The following is a 23,605-nucleotide window of genomic DNA, read 5'->3' as shown; positions in this document are numbered from 1 at the left end:
GGAAGTTCATAATCAAATGTAACAATTCCCTCTGAGAAATAACCTGTGAGTGCCAATGCAAGCATAACCACACATTGCCTGCTCTAATTTGGGGGGAGGGGGAAGAGAGAGGGGAAGGAGAGAGCGTGAGCGAGAAAGAAAGAAGTTAAGAGAACAGCTCCTCCTTTTCCACCTAATATTGTTCTAGGGAGTTCATAAGGTTAGGAACTTGACACTGGTTTCGAGTGGAAGCCAGTCAAGCAGGATTTCTTTGCCCTCTGGACAAATGGTTGGCCTACTTCAGGAATTTTGAATAATTATTGCTGTTCTCTTCAGCCAGGAGAAGTTTACCTTTCACAAAGAGAAGAGCTTGTGGCATTAATTTAATCCCATTGCCTCAGTGCACAAAATCAGTTTTGCTCTCAGAGCTATGGTTCCTAAGTTATAAGTCTGAGACCTATTTTGTCTCAATCTATGGGTCCTCATGAAAATGAAGCACTCGTGGCTTTGCTTAGCTCCTGACATAATGCCCTGGGCCCTGTATTTTCTGGAAGGAAATCCTTTCACAAATACGAGACGGTGAGAGGAACATATTGCTGTTCCTGCTATGTGTAATGTCATTTTTCTCTAAGGGGCACGGAGGCAGCAATTTTGTACCTGGAGGCATGACACTCATGAGTTTTTCATCCTTACTCTTTTCTCACTAAAACTACTCCTGATAATTCCCAGATAACCTTACTCTTTTCTCACTAAAGCTACTCCTGATAATTCCCAGATAACCCGTGTAGCCCCACAGAGAGTAAGTAGTCAGTCTCTGTATTGAGAACATTATTGTGTTGTGATAAAACAAGTAGTGGAACAAACAAAATTCTTCCATAGTCAGGTTCTTGAACAAAAGTAGCATGTAAGTTGGTTTGAAGTATAGTATTGGCGATCACTGGCCAAAATTGCCAGCAGCAAGATTTTCATTAGAAAATCAAGGTCCCTCTCATTTTTTTAGCTCCCTCTTACTATTCCCTGGTGATTTCTATTGTTTTGGAATCATTCTCTAGCATACATAACAAGTACTATTAACCATATGGGATTACCCATCTAAATTTCCAGGGAACAGAAAGTAGCTGTGAATATTTTTGTGCCTGCTATATTATTGCCTTAGTGCTACCTCAGAGTACTAGAATAATTTTCATGAAGAGTCCCCAAGCAATTGATATCTCAGGAATTATTCTACTTCTAATGGGAAACCCATTATCTCTGAGGAAGAATATATTATTGTTTCATAAGTGCTATATTGACTTTAAAATATGTATGTATTTTGATCTAGTATAGAAAAATCTTGTCTGTCTTTTGGTAATCTATGAGGGTTTGTAAATTTGTGTGTGTGTGTGTATTTCATAATATCAATCAATCCAAGGCATTATTTTAGCCCAGTAAAAATATACACAACGCAAACCGCTAACTTTTTTACAACCTATGCAATTGAGCTTGTATCCAATAAAGCAGGCTACAAGACTAGTGTTTTGCACAGTTAATTTCTCAATACTTTTGACTCATGTTTGATGTCAGCTTTATCATCATGTCAGTACCCAAAAGGGTTTCTAGATTTATTAAACTATAGCTGAGTTCAGTGAACTCTTACATAATTTGCCTTGGTGTCTTATAACTCAAGCTCTTCATTTACATTCTTTATATCACCATTTCATGGACACAATAAAGAAAAAGTGGTAATGACATTTACTTATTTACTAAGTGTTTTGAACTGCTTAGGTAAAATTAAATATTCACAAGGAACATCAACTTAGTATTTGATCACGTGATTTAGCCTAAAGTTTGAGATCTGACAGAGTTAAGTTTATAGGCATGCTCTCAGAATTTTCTCACGGCATATGTTAGGTCACATGCATTTAGTTTGCCACAAACAGAGGCACCCTGATTTAAAAACCCTCACTTTTTTTGCTCAAGAGAATCCAGATTTTTTTTAAACAAAAAATTTAAGTGTACAATACAGTATTGTTAAATATAGGTACTCTGCTGTACAGATCTCCAGAATGTATGTATTTTGCATACTGACACTTTATACCCTTTGAATAGCAACTCGCTATTTCCCCCTCTCACCAGCCCCTGGCAACCACCATTCTACTCCCTGCTTCTATGAGTTTGATCACTTTGTATTCCTCTTATAAGTGGAATCATGAAGTATTTGTCCTTCTTTGATGGGCTCATTTCACTTAGCATAATGTCCTCAAAGTGTATTTATTTATTTTTTATGTTTAGGCGAGGCAACCCTCAGTTGACCTCACAGATTGCAAGGACTTTGTCATCTTGTAATCCCTTATTTTTTATTTTTTACACCTATAGCACCTGGTCTTCCTAGGTGGTCTCCCATCCAAGTACTAAACAGGCCCGACCCTGCTTAGCTTCCGAGATCAGACAGGTTCGGGCTTGTTCAGGGAGGCATAGCCATAAACCTCAAAGCTTAATATCTATGTTGTCCCATATGGCAGGATTTCCTTCTTTAAGGCTGAATAATGTTCCATTTTATTAATACACTACATTTTCTTTATCCACTAATCTGTTGATGGACATTTACATTGTTACTACATCTTGACTATTTTGAATAATGCTGCAGTGAAGACAGGAGTGCAAATATCTTGTGGAGATCCTTATATCAATTATTTTAGGTAACTACCCAGAAGTGGGATTATTGGACCGCAATAGGACTTAAGTCCTAAACTAATTTTTAAGTAACTGGTTATCTATGTTATATCTTGATTCCCATCAGCACACAAACATTAAAAAGCCAAAATGCAAAATAAACAACCCTTCTGTGATGGCCATGGAGGTTTATTCAGGTCTGCCTTTTAAGAAAGGTCTTGCTGATCAATTGCAAGGAGCTCAGCTGAGAGCATCCAGCTGCAGCACCCTTGGGTCTACCACAGCATTTAAGCCCATTCGAGGCTTTTCCCAGATAACCCTGGCCAATAACCGGGCATGGCACGGCTCCAAAATCCAGGCCATTCTGCCTCTTAAAGGACGCTTCTATGAGCTATTTTTATAACACAGCTCTCCAACTGGGCTAGCTGAGACTTTCTCAGAACTGCACCATAATCTCTTCCTATCTAATCCCCTTCTTTGCCCCTCTCCTTTCACAGGTGTCAGACCTATTTCATTTTCTAACTGCTTTCCCTCCCTACTGTTCCCCTTCTATCTTTCAAAGGCATTATCTCAAAAAAAATCTCTTGTACTTCTATTTCCATTTTGTGGTCTGTTTTCCAGAAGATCTAACCAGCACGCCTCCCATGAGTCCCAAATCCCTCTCTAGCTACAGCCCCATTTCTTTGTTCTGCTCTGCAATAGGAGTTTGCACAAGAACCATCTAACACTGTGGTTTCTACTTCCTATTTCCTGCTTGCTTGTAAACCCCCATCTCTGTCTTCTATTACCAATGTTTCACTGAAAAAGTTATCTCCACTAAAACAATCCATCTCCATGTTACAAATCCAATGGGTACTTTCTTGTCACCTTATTTTGTCTCTCAATGAAGTTTGTCATATTTTTTTTATAGATGATAGAAAGTTACTTTTCATTTGCAAATAAGAGAGCCAACATCAGGTCCTATTTAAGAATATGGCCTTTGCAAATAGACACTTTTGATTTGAGCCACTTATGAGCACTATAAACTTGGGCAAAATGGTTGATTCACTGTGGCTTGGTTTCCTTGCCTGTCTGGGGGTAAAATAATAGGGCCTACCTCTTGAAATTATGAAGATTACATTAGTTTTTCAGTTAAAGCAATATTTGGCACTGGAATTGCTGGTAATCATTGTTATTTAATAGCACATTCTTTTGGTTTTTCTCCTACTTCTGAGTGTTCCATCTCCATTCTTCTTTGCTAGTTCCCTTTTATAAAGGAGACCTCTAAATGTTAGAGTGCTCCAGAACTTGATCACTTTGCGAGCTATTTTTCCTCCTAGCCCAATGAATTTACATGCCACCTAGATACCATTGGCTCCTAAGTGTATGTCTTTAACTTTGACCCATATCCAACAATATATTTGACATTTCTCCTTATATATTGTAAACATATCAAGTTTAATATATCAAAAGAAGAACTTGAGAACTCCCCATCTTGTCAAAACCTATGCTAACCTTCCCCCTCCACCATTGTTTCTTTATTTGCTCTCGCTGAATACTTAAGAGTCTGATTTCTCCCTTTCTCTTCTTCTCTACTATGACTACCTAGGTCTAAACCCCATACCTCTAGCATAGATTATGAAAATAGTTGCCAAACGGGGCTCCTAGATCTCACTTTGTTCCCCTCTGCAGACGACTGAGCACACAATTGTCGAGTTTATTTTTTTAATACATAGTAAAATTATGTCACTCCCCTCCTTCTTAAAATCCTTTTTTGGCTTCTTATTGAATTTGGAATAAGATCTAAACATTCTCCTTTGGACTACATAACACTACATGATCCGGTCCCTGCTAACTCTACCTACCATCTCTTCCTGTTTATTATACTCTCAACTCTACTGGTCTACTCACTGGTCTTTGAAGATGCTAAACTCTTATCTGTCTCAGTGGCCTTGGATTTGATCTCCTTCTCAACACAATGCTCTTCCTTGGCTTTTTATCTGGCTGGTTGCTTCAGTTCAAATTTCAGGCTTTGGCTTAGATGACACCACTTCTGGAGGCCTCCTCTGACCAGCTAACTAAAGGAACACATACGTCCCTTGTTCATTATTTTTCAGCCTTTTCTAGTACTCCTGGAAATCTGAAATTTTCTTGGTTACTTGTTTGCTTATTACCTGTCATTCCACACTAGAATTTAATCAGCTTCAAGGAAGAGACCTTATCTTAGTCACTTCTATATGCCCATCACCCAGAGCAGTGCCTGGTACACAGCAGACGCTTAAGAAATATTGGCTCAATTAATAAATGACAGTCTTGGCAGCTGGCGAACATTTGAACAGAAGAGCGACATAACAATGATTAACAACTTAAAGGAACCACTCTGGATAATAGAATATAGGTACTCACAGCTCTTATTATCTGCACTGGAAATTGTAGAAGTCAGGCAGATGAACAAAGTGATAAATTTAATAATGTTAAACATAGAAATATTTTTTAAAAATTAAAATGTTAGCATTTTGTCATGGACTTCTATAGGTTATGTTAAACTTTAGGTTATGTTAAACTTTATGTAGATATTGGGGTGAGGGGAAGTTAACATTTTTTAAGCATCTACCACCTGCCTAAAACTTAGCTAGGCTCTTTATATAAATAAAAGAAAAATAATATATATTTGTCTGACATGTTCACATTTTACTTTCATATTAAATTGATGAAATTCATCTATAGTATTTATGTATAAGTACCAAATAGAATTTTTATAATCTAATACTTGATTTTTATGTTTATAAATAATACGTGATAAATTTCCTACATAATTTAAAAATTCGAACCTTAAAATAAGAACATAGGAACCTATAAAACCATTTTACATTTAGGGGATAATGCATTTTATATTTTAAACATTATAAATCAGAAATAAAAATTGTGCCATATTTCATTATAAGTAGAATACATTCCTGAATATTTTAAGTGATTACATAAGGCAATGGGAGGCATTTAAAAGATAAAAAATGACAACTATCATCTAAACATTTCCTATATGGTGAGGATTTGCTAAGTACTTTACCAATAGGACTTCAGTGAAGTAGCTGACTGTCCCTTTAACATATTTTAAAGACTGAAGCTTAGAAAAGTTGAGTAACTTGCCTAAATGCACTCAGAAACTATCTCAACCAAGATCTGAATCCAGATCACTCTGACTTGAAAGCTCTTAACAACTTTTATAGATTGAACATCTGTGTATACTCCCCCGCCCCAAAATTCTTATATTGAAAACCTAACCCCCAAGGTGATGGTATTTGGAGGTAGAGCCTTTGAAAGGTAATTAGTTTTAGATTTGGTCCTAAGTGTGGATGTTCATGGTGAGATCAGTGGGTTTACAAGAAGAGGAAAACAGATCTTTTTCTCTCTTCATGGACATGCACCAAGAAAAGGCCATATGAGCACATAGCCAGAAGGTGGCTATCTATAAACCAGGAAGTGGGCTCTCACCAGGATCTGAATCTGCACGCACCTTAATCTTAGACCCCCCAGCACCCAGAACTGTGAGAAATAAATTTCTCTTGTTTACACCACCCAGTCTTTGGTGTTATGTCACAGTAGCCTGAGCAGACCAAGACCACCACATTGCTAGGCAATCACTATATAAGATTCTACAGCATGAAAAGGAAAGTCACCTTAAAGAGAAAAAGCTGAGTTCTTTTCTGTGCAAGTTCTAACAGTAAAACCCAGAAGGGATTTTTCTTTTGGTTCAAATATTTTATCAGAAATTAAGTTATAAAAGTATATGATGAGCTTTGTCATCAGAGAGCCCTCGATCTGCCTCTGCAGAGTTGTGGCTGAAGCTCTGTGGGGATCCTTCACTAGACTCCAACAAGCTCTCTGGGGTACCTTGCTTTCATGAGCACTGAAAATCCACACAAGTATTGAAAGGAAGACTTGAAAGGCCCTCTGTGCTGACCCGGAGTCTGAGTGTTGCTTGTCTATGCTCTCTAGTAGGAGATTTCCTTAGATTTTCACTCACAGCCAGCAGCAACTGTACATGCTGCACAGGAGGCACTTTAAGCTCCCGAAGGGATGAAATGCCTCATCATCACTCAGCAACCACTTTGGCAGACGAAGGGGGTGACATTGATTAGCTCTGAACAAGTGAGTAAGAGAAACAGTATCTAAATCTCAGGAGGAAAATATGATAGAGGGAGGAAAAAAAAAAAAAAGCAAACTTTTTTTAAACCAATCTTTAAATCTCTCACAGACCCATAAAAAAAATGCAAATCCCATTTACAGTGGGAAATCCAGTCATTCAAATGAGGGTTCCAGCAAACTCATCCTTAGACAGTGACACATTCATTATTTTATTCATTTATTCATTGTTTACCGAGCTCCTATTATGTGCCAAAAACTGTTCTAGGCCCTAGGGATACAGACTGAACAGAAAGTCCCTGATCTCAAGGAGAAAGAAATAAATAGGTAATGATATGTCAGATGGTGATAAGTGCAAGGAAGAAATGTAAAGTGAAGTGAAACAGAGTGTACTCTGAAGAGAGAAATGGATGCTGTTTCCACATGGTGATCAGGGAAGGATGGCCGAAATGATTAAGACATCTGAGGGAAAGAAAGAGGTGAGCCTTCCTAATATTTGTAGAAAGACAAAGTAGCAAAAGCAGGATGGTATGTTAGCCTTTTGAAGACATCGAAGTGGCTGGAACAGAGTAAAGAGGGAAAAGAAGAGATGCAAAGGATAGCGTGCGGCTAGATCAGGCCTCACCTGATAGGCTATGCAAGGACTTAAGCTTTACACTGAGATGGAAAATGGTCGTCAAGGTCCTGAGCAACAGAATAACATGATAATGGGTCACCATTTAAAGGGACCGCTCTGGATAAAATAATATAGGAAGCAAGGTGGAAGGAAGCTAAGAAATCAATCGGAAGTTACTCTAGTTGTTCAAGAAAGAGTTGATCGTTCAAACCAGAGAAAATGCAGGGGAGGTCATGAGAAATGGTCAAATCTGGATATATTTTGAAGGTAGAACTGACAAGATTTGCTGAAAGCTTGGATATGGAGTGTGATAGACCAAGAGGGTGGCTTAAGGATCAGTTAGAGCCATTCATGGAGATCAGGAAAATTGGAGGAGGAAAAATTTAATGGTCAAAAAATTGACAGTTCCTCCATAGACTGTTAATTTTGAGATATCATTAGATAATCTAGTAGAGTAGGTAATTGGATATAGACATCTGGAATTCAGGGGAAAGAAGGTATAATTTTGGGACTTGTCCCAATTAAGGAACAGAGTTAAACACATGGGCCTAGAGAAATTACCAAGGAAGTGAGGCACAGTGGTAACTGATAAAAGCTGAGAGTGTTCAGTGTGTGTCAGGCATTATTCTAAGTGCTTTACTTGTATTAAATCAACTTAATCCCCATAATGATATGATGTAGATACCATTGTTCAGCACTTGAGGAAACTGAGGCCCAGAGAGGTTTAAGTAATCTGTCTCAGATTACACAGCTAGATAAGTGCAAGAGGTAAGATTCAAACACAGGCAGATGTGGTCCAGTGTTCTACAGAGAAGGCTCAGGTTACACATCACCATTTTCAGACATCGTTTCTGCTTCAGTGTCCACACTGCTTACTGGTCAGAATGACGAATAAAAATAAAGGTCAGAGTTTTGCACCATTTAAATTCTAGGCTCATACAATCATTAATATCAGAAATGGAAGGCCCATAAACAAGTTCTTAAAAACTAAGCACACGTGTGGGTGCGCACACGCACACACACACACACACACACACACACACACACACACACACAAATCAAACAAACCTCCTCTTAAAAGAAAGGCAAACAACCCCAGGGAAGAAACAATGATTTTATGTTATTCTATTTACCCAATTTCATCTCTAGGTTGTAAGATGCCTTTCGATTTTAGAGATCAAAAAGGAAGATAAAAATGTGTGTCTTAGAATTGTGAATTACGATATTTTAACTTTTGCAGCAATCTGGCTTATTTTATTGTCTGAATTCTGGCCATTATTTCATCAGAAATGCATTGTTCTTAATATACACTTCATTATATTAAATCACAATGCCTTCTCTTTGATAGGAATGACTTTCTTCTATAGGAGTAATATTCATTGAAGGCTCTAGTAAAACCTTTATTTTTAACTCTTCAGTTATCTTATTGTACGTAATATCTCAGAGTGATATTCATAATAATGGCTAATAATGGGCCTAAGAAACAGATACAATTTTCACATTGTTTTTATTAAAGACAGGATCTTTATTGCATTCTCTTTATATTTCTATTATAGTAGGGGCTTGGTAAATCTTTGCTAGAGTGGAAATTTAAATTTAATGCTCATTCTTGGTATCAAAATAGTACCACGTACATAACCAAAATGCACACATAAAGCTCTCCTCTTACCAGAGTTTTGCTGATCTGCTCAAGTGCCAATGTTTATGAAAATAAACATTACTCTTGCTTGGTTAATCTGTGTATTTACTAAGTTTCTTCATCTCAGCCCACCCCGAGTATTTCATCCTAGAGAAGTTGCTGCCATTATCCAATGGCAGCAAAGAAAAGCTACACTGAATAGCTTAATCAAAGTAGTAGGGCAGACCTTAAAGACATTATGCTAAGTGAAACAAGCCCAATACCAAGAGAACAAATATTTTATGATTTCACTTATATGATGTACCTAGAATAGTCTAATGCATACAGACAGAAAGTAGCATAGTGATTACCAGGGGCTGAAAGGTGGAAAGAATGGGGAGTTATTTTTTAATGGGTATGGAGTTTCAATTTGGCGTGATGAAACACTCCTGAATAGCTTGTGGTGATATTTTCATGACAATGTGGATATACCTACTGCTACTGTACATTTTCATGTTATATACCACAACAAAAACTCACATATGAACAATAGCCCAGTTACAACACTACATATCTCCATTCTTGTTTAAGTGGTTTTCTAAGGCATGGCAGCAAAAATGGGGACATGTGTATCCACTTATAGATAGATGCATGTGTGTGTGCTCACATTTACCACCAGATCATGCTTCTTGTCTCCAAACAAATGATTCTCTCACCTCCTTCATATCTGTCATCAATCTCAAATTTTAGTTTTCCATGTATTTCAGAAGTGAAATTTACCAATTGACTTCAGGGTTTGTCTTAGCTCAGTACTTATTAACCTCTAAAATGAAGGCCCGAATTTGCCCTTGCTTGAGAGAGGAAAGGACACTTTGTACACAACAGTCTATTTGCCCCTGGGCAGTTTACAATGAGCCCTAATCACCTGCTGGGAGAATCTGAGAGGCTGTTTGAGAAAGCCTCAGAAACAAAGTTCCCCAGGGTTGGGGGGTTAAACACTGGAAATTTCAGGAATCTTCTCATCTGTGGTTTCACTTTCCACGGTTTCAGTTATCCGCAGTCAACAACAAATTGAAAAGATTAAAAGGAAAATTCCAGAAATAAACAAGTCAATAAATAATTCATAAGTTTTAAAGTTGTGTCTTTCTGAGTAACATGATGAAATCTGACCTACACAGGACATGAATCATCCCTTGGTTCAGCATATCCACTGTATATATGCTATCCACTTAGTAGCCATCTCGGTTATCAGATCCACTGTCACAGTACACAAGTGCTTTATCTTACTTAATAATGGCCCCAAAGCACTGGAGAAGTGATGCTAGCAATTTGGGTATGCCAAAGAAAAAGCTGTATAGTGCTTCCTTTAAGTGAAAAGGTAAAGTTTTCAATTTAAGAAAATTAAATTGTATGCTGACGTTGCTAAGGTCTATAGTAAAAACAAATCATCTATCCATGATATCGTAAAGACTGATAAAGAAATTCATACTAGTTTTGCTGTTGCACTTCATACTGCAAAAGTTATGCCCACCATGCTTGGTAAAATAGAAAGGCATTAAATTTGTGGAAGACATGAACAGAAAATGTGTTCTGACAGCAACGTGTTACACCATAAAGCATTGAGCCTATACAAAGACTTCAGCAAACGGTCCCCTGAAACTAGTGCCCACATTTGTATAACTTTCATTACAGTAGATCCTTATAATTCTTCTGTTTTATTATTGTTGTTAATCTCTTACTCTGTTTAATTTATAAATTAAATTTTATCTTAGATATGTATGTATAGGAGAAAACATAGTATATATAGAGTTCGGTTCTATTTTTGGTTTCAGGCATCCACTGTGGGGTCGAGAACATATTCTCCATGAGTAAGGGGGGACTACTGTACATTTAACTTTTTTTTTTTTTCTCCTAGCACTGGGTTTTGATGAAAGGGCACTTAACTTTGCTGGTTGGAAGATCTGGATTCAGACTCTGGCCCTGCCCCCTATTACCATGTGGTTTATGCAAGTTATTTCTCTTAGGATACAGATTAAGAGGGAACTCAGCCTCCTAATCTATAAAATTGGAAACACTAGTAACTCTTTTGCTCATTGTGGTGAATATAGATCTACCATGCTGGGCACAAAGTAGATACTCAAGAAATTCTAAGTTTCCTTTCCTTCATTAAAATGGCTTGGCATGACCAATGAAAATTTGGATCTTGAGATTATAATTATGGGCAACCCATAGCTGGTCTATAAACCAATATGTATGGAGAGGGCTTTGACTGTGACCCTGTGGCAAAAGAAAAGGAAAAGGAAAAAAAAGAAAATAAGAAAGAAATCTGTAATACTGACGGCCATATACTATGATGGAGAAAAAACAAATGGTTATTTAAAACCCAACCTATAGCTACCTTGGCTCAAATGAGGAGTGACCAAACTCATCAGTAGAAATCAATTAATATTGTTCCCTTCCCTAAAGGGAGGCAGAATAAAGCAAAGTCTAGAATTTCAATGCATCTCTGTGGTACTGTTAAAAGAAATGAACAAGAGTATATATATAGCCCATTGTTTAGGCTGGCATATTGATATGTCGTCACTTATGAGAGGTTGGAGAGCATAACTGCTCTGCATAAAATGAGGGAAATAGAAATCTGAGGAAAGCTTCAAAGAGGCAATATAAGGCAAATGGCATAAATTCCCTTGTTATCTCTAAATCTTTAATTAAAAAGTTCTACACACACTCGACTAGTGAGAATGATACTTTAGGGGGGAAATCAAGGATACAGTTCTATATTCTGTTTCAGGAATGATATGGTATAGTATAGACATAGCTCTTAGAGAGAGCAATATAATCTATAACAAATTTAGAAGCAGCAGTTCAGAGCCAAAGTTTACTACCAGAATCACACACCATCCTTTCCCTTTCCAGAATTTCTTGAAAAACTATGAGGAATGTTGGACTCCCACCATATGTGAGATAAAGTTCAAATCCGTTCCATTTGAATAGGGGGAAAAAAAAAACAATAGCACACCTCAACTGATGCATGGGATATTCTAAAAGTAATGGGCTGGGATACAGTTAGGGATATAGGTAGGAAGGGCGCCCAACCCCTGCATATTTCCTTGAGCAAAACTCAGGATGGCACAGCAGGGGTATTACTCCACTGTCCACCTATTGCAAAGGAAAAATCAAGTCATCTCTGGAGAAGGTTTATTTTTTTCTATTGAGTTTTTGTTATAGATACACATAGAACAATTCTAGCTTCTAAAAGGGAACTGGCTTCAAAAGAGAAAATTCATCGAAATTTCCTTTCAAAGTATTTTTTAGATGCTAGGATGTATATTTTAGACTCCAGCTCCCAGTTTGGACAGGAACAGAGATTCATAACTTCATTAAAGACCCCATCTTATTTCTTGGAGATAGAGGGAAGGTATGCAAGGAGACAGGCTTGCTTTTAGGTATAGTTTCAGTGTAAAGGTAGATAAATCACCCTTAGTTATTGTTTTCTCTCTCACGGCTTGCTTTTTTTTTTTCTTTTCTTTCTTACTACCTAGAACTTGTTCCTATGTCACAATTTATTCACTAACTGTTAAGACTAATAGACCCCTAGATGGATATCTAATTTAGATAGTATTTTTGTTTCAGTATTCAGGGTTTTTTTCTTTTTATTTGTTTATAAGTTATTTTGATATTAGTGAAATAAACTCAGACGTATTTGAGTTATTTACTCTATAGACTTACAATAACTTATTTTCCAGCCTGATAGCTTTTTGAAAGGAGACTAGCTGTGCTAAGGGGCAATGCTTGGAATATGGTAGGTTCACACGAAATATTTTGAAGGAAATAAAGATTAAACAAATCAGTGAATGAACTAATAAGTACATCAAGAGTTGGCCATATTTTCAAGGAATTGGCCAAATGATCTCAGCTCATACATGGATAGATAATAGTTTCTCTCTTTGACTATCTATTGTTTCACCTCCCCATCAAAAACATCTCCAACAAAAATGTGCATGCAAATACACAGGCATCAGTGTGTTTGTATAAATGTTCGTCTAGGTAACTGGGTACCTAAAACTTTTAGTTTAGTCTTGGACTTAAAGGTTGAAGTCTAAGAAAGAGAAAGGAGACTCTTCTCCTTCAATTGCCTTCCTCTTTGTTTAGTGAGTACTGACTGAATGAATGACTAAGTGAATACTCGACTCAGGATAGTACTCTCTTCTATCTGAGCTCTCTTGACTATTCCTAAGGATTTTTATGAGTATAAAATTGCGATTGATTTTTAATGACATGTGCTTTTATCTATATTACTGTTCTCTCACAAAAATAATGTTAAAGATTATACTATGCAACTTTATTAGAGTTCAAATGGGAGTTCTTTTTCTTCTCTCCCTCATTTCTTCCTTTCTTTCAACAAACTATTTTCTTTATGGGTCTGCGTGCTGGTGATTAAATAATTATAGCACTCCATACAAATCTTGAATTCACATTGTATTGTAAATGTTTAATATTTATCCGTTTTGTAATTAGAAAAACAGACATAGCACTAAGAGAATTATAATGGGTACTATTCATTGTATTATTGAATAAAATGTTAAGGTTATTAATACCTGGAGTTTACTGAGATTTCTATTAAGGTTTATACTTTAAACCCTTGGTGGTTTTGCCCTTTTCTTGGTACCATGGAAATATATGCAATTAGTCCATTGCCATCAAGAAGAACAGGCACATAACAGAAAAATGCAGAACCTGTAGCTGGCACACACACATTAGAAGACTCAAAGAAGCCTGTAATGTATAGGACTCTAATGTACACAAAAAAATATAGGCTGGAATTTCCTTAACCAAATTAAACAAAATTCTAAATACTTGTGTTAATTCAAAGAGACTCAACCTATGCTCAAAGGATTAGTGCAGATTAACATAAATTTTTTTAAAAAGAGAACAAAAGAAAAGGTGTTGGCATTTGTAGGTTAGCTTGAGTAAGTTCCAAGGACCAGCAATTGAGGGTGAACTCTGATTCTTTCCTGGCTTCTCTGCATTGTTTGGAATTAAAATTGACTAAATACCATGAGTAATATGGAAGTTTTCTGAAGGGTAAGTTAGTGCTCTGATTAACACTTATTTTTGGATAATTCAACTGGAAACATAATTGAGTAACTTTGCCAGGGCAGTTTCCCAGAGATGGGAGTGATATGCAGAGTCACTCTGCTTGGAACTCTATCAGTTTATTCCTAAATCCTGGCAGAACAAATTCAACACTTGCTTGGTCATTGCTGTTGCCTTTTCATGCTTAAGAAACAAAGCCTGGTCCTTAAATAGCCATTCTCATAGCCCTAAACCCCACAATACACCTTCCTCTTTGTCTATGTTTTCCTTCGCAAACTCCACAAAATATTCTATAAACAATACCTCTCAAATAAATAAATAAATAAATAAATAAATAAATAAATAAATGACATAGTATGCCAAGCTTTTCTCTGAAAATGCTCTTGAAGTTTTGAGTTTATTGCTTACAAAGATTCCATTGATATTTCTGTATATTCCATCTCTTATGCAGATAGTGTTTGGATAAGGTTTTATCCTGTGGGCTTTGGTGATTAACAGCCACACAAATTATATTGGAATAGCACTTGCTATTTATCATATTCCTCATCGGAGATGTTCAAAATACTTTAGACATGTCTTTGTGTCAAAATGTTTTTTGTTTACTAACACTGGCTTATTTTCTGCTAGTTTATTTTTGTTATTGAAATGCCTAGTCTTGTAAAATTAAATTTCTCTTACAAAAAGAAAATTATGAAAATAAAAAAAAAAAAAGGTTCATTTTTATACTTTTTTTTTTTTTTTTTTTTTGAGTTACCTAATAGAGTGCTACACTTTCAGGCTCCAGCAAATTCTGTCATGGTCAGATGGATATTGTGTTTTAATCCAAGGCTGAGAAAAACCAATTGTAGACAAACAACAACTGAAACTGCAAATTAGTGAAAAGGGAGCCACATTTTAACCACAATTTAGAACTAATTTTGTTGTCGTTTAGCTTTTTCTTGAGTTAGGATCTATATTTTTTAAAAGTTTATCTTAATCACTCTTTCTATATCCAGAGCACCAAAACAACAACAACAAAAAGATAGTGAAAGGGTTTTACTTCCACAAATTTTAAGAAAATCACATCTGAGATAATGATTTAAGGTGAATTTTACATGCACAGAATGGAGACATTTTGGCCAATTTTTCTTGATTCAATAATAATTCCAGCTGACAAATTTCCCCAATAAACCACAGAAGACTTTTCTCCACTTTTGTGTGATATGGTATTTAAAAGCTTTGGAAAAAGTTCTAGGACAGTTTTAAAAAAATATTAATAAAGTCAAAGTGTCCTTTTTTTTTAATTGCAGGGTTTTAAGACCTCAGACAAAGTTCATGTGGATATTAGAATCTAATAATGTTGCCTAGCTTAATTTTTTTTTCTCAATTTATAGCTAGAAATAATCAGAAGCCTCCATTTTAAATCATTCATGATGTGGACAAATCATTGAGTGACATTTCTAATAACTTTCTATTTAAATAAGAGGAACAATATAGATCATTTCATTTTCTTGACAATTGTAGTGGTAAACCCCCTTTACACAATAATTGTTTTTGTTGTTTTCTGAAGGCATCATTAAGGATTAGATTTTTTTTTTTTTTTCAAAAATAAGGATCCTAGCATCCCCAAATTTTTAAAGAACCATGGGGCAAGGGTTGCGGTGGGGGCTGGGAAGCACTAAAATTCATTTAAATTATGTTAACACCTGGTTACAATTTGATGTCTTCTCACTAATTTGTAACTTCTTCAGTTGTTGTTAGTCAAGCTTTTTCTTTTTTCTTTTCTTTCTTTCTTTCTTTTTTTAATTGCATTACCTTTTGCATCCATTTCTCCATTCCCAGGGTCCCGAAACTAGTCCTCAGGGACTTTGGAGCCTATTAGGTTTGACCTTAGGTAAGTCACATAGTGACATGGAAGTTCTGTGAAGCCTCTCATATGTAAAATGTGACTGAGGGGGGATTAAATCATATCTAATATGCCTCTGCCCTCAAAATTTCATTATATAATTTCAATTCAGCCTCCTTTGACCTTATACCAGGAACCTGTCCTAGGTGATCTGTCTACCTCCAATCTGAGCCATGGCATTTGGGGCTGTTTCTAGCAATTTAATCACTTTTGACTTTAGGAGACATTTTCTATTATTTTCATTTGCCATTCAGTTAAAACTGTTACCTGAATTTTTTCATATATTCCCACCTGTTTCCAAACTTGAGTAAAACTACCATGAAAGGTGAAACTATTCTTATACTTCTTGGCAGAAGTCTATGTAGGCAACTGGTCTTGTTGGCCATAGGTCTCTTAGTCACAGCCACAAGTAATCCATTTCCTTCTTGGCTGTTAGGGAAGGGCCTGATTAGCCAGTCCAACAAATTCCACAGCCCTCCCCCTGCTTTCCTAGGTTAGTTCTCTGCTTCTGCCTCAGGCTCCCTGCCAGGTTGTACTCAGAGGATCAAATTAAGCGATTAAATTTTACCTTTGCAGTGGAGCCAGCAAGAGCACAATGCTGTTTATCTGCCGTCCACTCCATAATTGTCTTTTCTACATCAAAAGTTCTGCTTACTTTGACTCTTAAGTCACTCTTTTTCTTCCTCAGGAAATTTACCACTTCTTCCATTTGTTTATAATGAATTGATAAATGTTGCAATTTCAAACAATTTTACCTCCTTGTTCCCAGTAACATAACACATCACTGAATTTCACACAGTTTGGTGAGATTTAACTTCAGCAGCAAGTGAAACTAAAAAAATCTTTTCACCTGTCCAAAGAGTCATGTGCTAAATATGTTAGAGTAACATGAACTGGAACTATTCAGAAAAGTTAGATGTTTACAATTTTCACAAATATGGAAACTTTATTCGTCTCATTTTAGTCAGCTTTTCACTTAAAATTGATGCTTTCTTATAATCGTCTTTGCTGAGATTAGCATAAGAAAGGATCTCACGAAGAAGTACAATCTATATGATGTCAAGTTATATTTGGTAAAGAAAATGACTCATTTTCGTGAATTCTGTGTGTATTAAAGAGTTCAGTTGGGCGGCAAGGTGATCAGTAGGAGTGGGTTATTTACCTGGGAGGACCTGGAAAGCTTTTTACAGTGTCAACAGGATTGTTGTCAAGCAGCAAGTTGGCAAACATGGGAAGGTTGTCATTAAACAATGTTGGGATTCAGAACTGTTGACGTTTATTTGCTTTTCAACTCTTCAACAGCTCATGGAGAGACCTAAGCTATCTAAAAAAATAAAAAGCACATGCATCATTGCACTCCTTCTCTCTCTCTTTAAAGTTCTTGGCCACCCTAAAACAGGGTGAAACTATTCTTTAAGGCAAGGGCTTCATCACATGGGCTTCCATAAATGGGCTTTGGAGGGTTCATGAACTCCTGCAAATATATGTGGCATTTGGTGTATAATTATGTGAATACATAGTCTTCTGTTTGGGCAGTGTGTGAAAGTTGTGCATCTTATATTAGATTTTTAAAGGGATCTGTGAAACAATATGGTTTACAAACTACTACTTTTGTCCCTAAATTGGGCAGCTATCGGTAGGAAAGGTGAAAGAGGACACTGGCATGGTGCATGCTCCTTCCCTACACAATTTTTAAAAGCATAGCCGGTAGGTAGGCATGGAGGTAAGAGATGGAGAACTCTGGTCACTGATGCAAAGTAAGAATAGCATGCTGGGAACGATTGAGTGGAGACAGAGAAAACTAATGTAACCCCTCCAAGAAAGAGTATCAGGAGACCATCATCCTATTCATCTAGACAAGAGTTTCTAGCTTTTGGTACTCATCAAAAAAAAAAAAACAAAAAAAACAAAAAACAAAAAACAAAAACTGATAAACTACTTTACAAAGGATCTCTTGCATCAGTTCCATCTTGGGTACAAATAAGTGCATGTCCTACTTGCTATTGTGCTTGACTCATCACACAGTTCTGAGACTTACACCTAGAGACCCCTACACAGCCCTCTATGTGCTAAATAAAGAGAAACTGATGGATCAGGATTTGTGTTGCTCCATTCTTAAATTTGGATAGTTTCCCCAAATCTCACCAAGGCAGCGGACTTCAGAAATGGCAATCTAATATCTAAAATTTTATCTTATTTTTGCTCATTTCACAGCAAATGAACATCAGAGGTGCTTTTTTTCCAAGCTGGTTTGCCATATTGGACTATTTCTTCCTCATTCACCCAAGTAGATCCACATCCATCTACCATGTGAAAACAGGAACAACAAGATTTCTTCCGGGAGGCTGGCTCCAGCTTCTTTCTCTCCTCACAGAATTCTATTTATTTATTTATTTTTGTTCTGTCTTAATGGTTTCTTAAGTCAGAGAAAAGTTAGTTAAAAACTTATATTCTTCTTTGGGATTCTGGCTCATTTTCGATTGTTCCTCATTTTACTGGTTTTGTAAAGATATTGCCCTGCCAGTGCTTTATCGACTTTATCCCTCACAGCTTATAAACCAGTGACTGTTAGGCTATTCTCTCCCGCATATACCCTAGTATTTCCCCTGCTATTTTTTTTTTTCAGGGTGGGAGGAATCAAACTTAGATTTACCTTGAACTTTTAATAACATTCTTAAAATGGGTTCTTTTCCTTCCCACAATCCTTCCAGCTAAATGCATGCACGCAAACTTCATTTCCACAGAATGTGAGATTTTACTCATCAAAAAGTCAGGTTATCATAGCTAACTGGCAACTTATCTGCTTCGGCAGTTCTATATCTGTGTTGGTATTTTAAATATATCTGTGTCTGCTGATGCTATCAGATGTTTGTTTTTCCTTAACTCAAAAAATTTAGCCTTTAGTATTAAAATAAAAGTTTTGTTGAAACACAAATACCTTGGGTGTAAAATCTGGATAGTCATTCAAGTTTAATTGTGACAGTCATAGTGTGTGGTGAGACGTAATCATACAGTCTCTGATTTTGTGCACTTCAGATACAATTTCCCACATAAAAGTCAAACAGATTTTTATCTTCAGTTTTGTAAATATATTAGCTTCCTACCATTGCTATAACAAATTAGTGGTTTAAAACAACACAAATTTATTCATCTAGAGTTCTGGAGATCTGAAGGCTGAATGGCTTCCACTGGGCTAAAATCGAGGTGTCAGTGAGGCTGCATTCCTCCTGGGGGGTCTACAGAAGAATCCATTTCCTTGCCCTCTTTTTAAGTGTGCAGTGACTACTTATATTCCTTGGCCCTAGACCCCTTGCTCCATCTTCAAAGTCAGGAGCCAATATTCAAATCTCTGTATCCTCCCTCTCTGCTTCTTATAAAGACCCTTGTGATTGCATGGGGCCCAGCTGGATAATCCAGAATACTCTCCCCATTTTAAGATTCTGAATTTAGTCACACCTGCAAGGTCTCTTCAGTCATGTAACATCACATATTCACTGGTTCTGTAGATTAAGATGTGGACATTTTGAGGGTCCATTATTAAACCTAACAGTACAACATAATGCTTACACTAAAGAAGATATTTACTCTTTAAAATTTCATTAGAAATCAAATATTTACTTTTCATTAGACGAATTAACCCTAACCAGGTCAGAACTGTTAAAGTAAACTCAAATGAGAAAATTTCCAATTCAACTCCACAAATGTGCTTTTGCAGCAAGTGTAGACTAGAACTTTGAGAAAAATACACCAACTCTTTGGGTAAAAGAAGTTGTCAAAGTAATTTCTTTATAGTTCGTGGTTTTCTCCACAGATGTTGCAGATAAATCAGAACTAGGATGGATTCATGGCACATGTGTTTAGTATTCTCCAAACTATGCTAAAAGCTGACAAACCGTAAAAACTGTTTTCCATCCTTATTCCTCGTAAAGGAGTTATACAGCTCGTTTGCCCTGTAGTTCTGACTTTTCCAAATTTTGTAACTTTATGCCTTCAGACATATAAAATAACAGAGGCTGTGCCCAGTTCTTCAGGTGCCTGATGATCGTCCTTTCACTGTTCCCTCTCAATGCCTTCCTTCCCGCTGATGATGAGTGATGTGCGGCGAAGGTGGAGCAGGTGTGCGGTGTCTGCCCTTGGCGTGTTGAAGCATGACTTGAAGGAGGAAACTTGAATTTTTTATTTCTTACAGGAGAGGAACCAAAGGGATGACAGACTCCCATAGGAAATGCATGCACACCTGTTTTTTTGGATTCGGTGCTTTAGGCAGTTTGAGAAAACAAACCCCTGAGTAAAACCATCAACATGAGAACACCTTTGTGCTGTTCAAAATTATTCTTAAAAGCTAAGTAGAACTTTCTGACCAGGTGCAGGAGTATTTCTTCCCCATTTTCTTAAACACAAAACTAATTTTTACTACCTTTCTGGGCAATAAATCATTCTTTTAAAACCACATTTGGATAAAATAATCTGAGAGAAAACACGGATAATTTTAAAATATTACTTTCTTGATCATATTTCTTGCTCATAACCTTTAAAAACAAAACCTAAAGCATATTTAGACAAATATATTGAAGTAAGATTTAGATACTAGTATATAAATTAGGCTTACATGTGTAATAAATATGCAGTCTACTCAGAAATTATCATCATTAAGAGAGCTACTTATCTGATATTTTGCCCACTTTGGGCCAAAGTACAGTTGTGTGCTGGTAAATTTATTTTAAAAGGCTCTCCAGTGGAGGATAAAAGCCCTGATTTATAGTGTTTTATGATTTCTATGATGTTAAAAATTACTCTCACCAATGTCAATTTCAAGTAACCATCTTGAAGTCACTGGTGGCAGGGATGGGAAGAGATGAGTGTAGTAGTCTCTCCTGAGCTGGTGTATATATCTATAAAAATGTATAACTTAGAAGATTCATATTGATAACAATGGGATATATTCAGGATGATCGAACCCAACTCTGAAAGAACTATATACAATTCTGCTATTTGGTAAACCACAGGATATATAATAGGATCTGTAACCAAGAACATAATTTCTGACTTTGAATGGTCTGAGTTTTTTTTGTTTGTTTGTTTTGTTTTCTAAATTCTGGCAATCTTCTTTCCCCGTGTCCTATCCTCCTCATTCTGGGAGTCTGCATCTTGCTTCAGAGGCTTTAGTAAAAAAACCAGACAAACAAAAACAAAACAAAACAACAACAAAAACATAGGAAGGCCCAAATTCTTATTTATATGTTTGACACCAAGTACACTTTTTATACATGGAGTTTTCCCCAATCTCTCTGTGTAAAAGACTTGAGTTCCTTCCAATATCAGCTGAAAATACCAGACACCTATTTGACTGTGTGGAAATTTCCTGAGATTGCAGCTTTTAATTCTCTGATCTGAGTAATATGTGTGTGGATTTTCCACTGGGTTGTATTCTCTGTATTTTCTCTGTTCTGCGGTGACAACATTTTTTTTAATGCACAAGAGTCCCTGCCTGCCTCCCACCCCACCCTCAGTACCACCCTTAGTCCTGGGGAAGAGAATTCCCTTCTCCGGGCTCCTGCATTAGAAATTTGACTCTAGTTATCTGCGGGCTGTGCCCTTTTCCACTGAGTCTGTGTCCCCTCTTGTACAACCACTGTCTGGATTCCAGAGACCCCAGAATTCCCTGCCCAACAGACACTGAACCTATGGGACCTATATTAACCTCTCTGTCTTTTCCATCATCTTATGCTGGTTCCCAAGATTTTGATTAGGGGTAGCTGTTTTTATTATGGACAAAAGTATACCTAAGGGCTATATGATGACTCCTAATTTAAGCCTGGCTTTCTAGGTCAAGGACATAGGTTGGAACATATTTCATTTAAGCGTTTGTTGGCTTAAACTTTTAAATATTTAGATGTACAGTACATGGACTTATGTTTGTACTTTTGATCCAGACTCTGTAAACATTAGGGCAGGCCTCCCAAACCACAGATAAAAAGAAAAGTGTTATGTTTTCGTCCTTAAATGTAGACAATCTAGGTAAGAATAAGGTTTTTAGAAGAGAAAAGATCCAGGGAAAGAGGAATGGGCATGGGAATTAGTTTGTCAAGAAGAGAAAGCTAACGCTCCAGTGTTATTGTCAGAAAGAATGTGGACAACTTAGCCCTGGTTGCTGCTCTGAGGACATACATTGATGCCTAGACCAACAGCAGCAAGACTAGTCAATGGAAACAGTCTGGTTTTAAGGACAGAGATCTACTTATTCCTGCTCCTGTACCTACTGATTCTTCTTGTGCATGTCTGCCCTCTCCTCTAGATGTGCTCAAGAGAGCTAATGACCGTCTTGGTGGGAGACATTACAGGCTCTTCAGCATTGTGGATTCTCATGTCACTCCAGTCTTGTCTCTTCAACATAGTCTGTGATTTGCCTAAGTGAACTAACCCATGGGTATTTTAAACTCCTCTGAGAGCCATTCTATCTTGATTTAGTTAAAATGCTCTACTATGAACTTTTGAACATCTTAATTATATCAGACACCATGCTACATGCTCAGAAACAACATATGAGAGAGAAGGAATCAGTCTTAGTCCCCATGGAAGTTCATTTTTTAAGAGTTCTGACTTGGGTTTCAGACTTGGGTTCAACTACAGGATCTATCACCTCCTTGCCCTATGACCTTGAGAGACTTATTCAATCTTCCCAAGTTTTAGTAAAATAGGATTAATAACAGCATCTATCTGCATTGTAATGCTAGCAACAGAAACTAACCTAAAGGAGAGTGGAATTTAGTTGAAGAATGTGGGGTAGTTCCCAATACCTAAGAAATGAAAGTGCAAACAAATCTCTGGAGAGAGAAAAGCAGGATAGTGGCAGAGATCTAGGGAAGAAATAAGAACAATCTCTTTGGGCGTTATAATCTAAAGACTCAGCTCCAACCATGTTCTGTCCTTGAGCCAAATTTCTAGGATTTCTATCTGATTGGTCTTGGCAAAATGAGAGTAGGGGATGGGGGGAAAATGCCAACCTTGCACTTTGATCCATAGTTTGATGGTCCCATCAGGATGGTACGTACATGATGGAGATGGGCAGATTTCCAGAAAATCAGAGGAGTGGTGTCAAAGGGGAAGGGATGCTGGACTGGCAAAAACAACAGCTGTTCACCACGGGCATTTTTGTTTTATAAAAGGAAAAAAAAATCTTTCTGTATTAGTTTGTCTGATCCAGTACTGCTGACATTTTTCTGCATTCCTACATCAGGGGTTCAAATACTAACCATTTTCAATTAAAGGCCAGGGCACATTTTATTATACAAACATTAGTGACAATTTTAGAAGCTTTAGCTGTTCATTGTAACTTCATTTTGCAGTTTCACAAGGATTTAGAAAGGCAGCTAATTTTAATTCCTTGCTGATCATTTTATTTCTTAGAATGATTGCATTGCAATTTTTTTATGTATATAAAAAGCATAAAAAGCATACAATTCGTATCATGAAGTTTGTGGACAAAATAAACATCGCACTAAAAAAAGTGCTTTTTTCACCTTATAAAATATAAGATTTTTTCACCTTATAAAATGTAAGATTTTTCACCTTATAAAATGTAAGATTTTTCACCTTATAAAATGTAAGATTTTTTTTTTTTTTACTTCATTGGGTG

General features: G+C 36.7%; 1 pseudogene; it reads right to left on the bottom strand.

Moving 5' to 3' along the window:
• Positions 1-2,325: 2,325 nt before the first annotated feature.
• LOC120587760 (uncharacterized) lies at positions 2,326-2,444 on the bottom strand (annotated as a pseudogene).
• Between the last annotated feature and the right edge of the window lie 21,161 nt (positions 2,445-23,605).

The sequence above is a fragment of the Pteropus medius genome, unplaced genomic scaffold (assembly GCF_902729225.1).
Source record: "Pteropus medius unplaced genomic scaffold, Ma_sr-lr_union100, whole genome shotgun sequence".
Taxonomy (NCBI): domain Eukaryota; kingdom Metazoa; phylum Chordata; class Mammalia; order Chiroptera; family Pteropodidae; genus Pteropus; species Pteropus medius.
The sequence above is the reverse complement of the archived record's forward strand: the minus strand, read 5'-3'. Positions and strand labels throughout refer to the sequence as shown.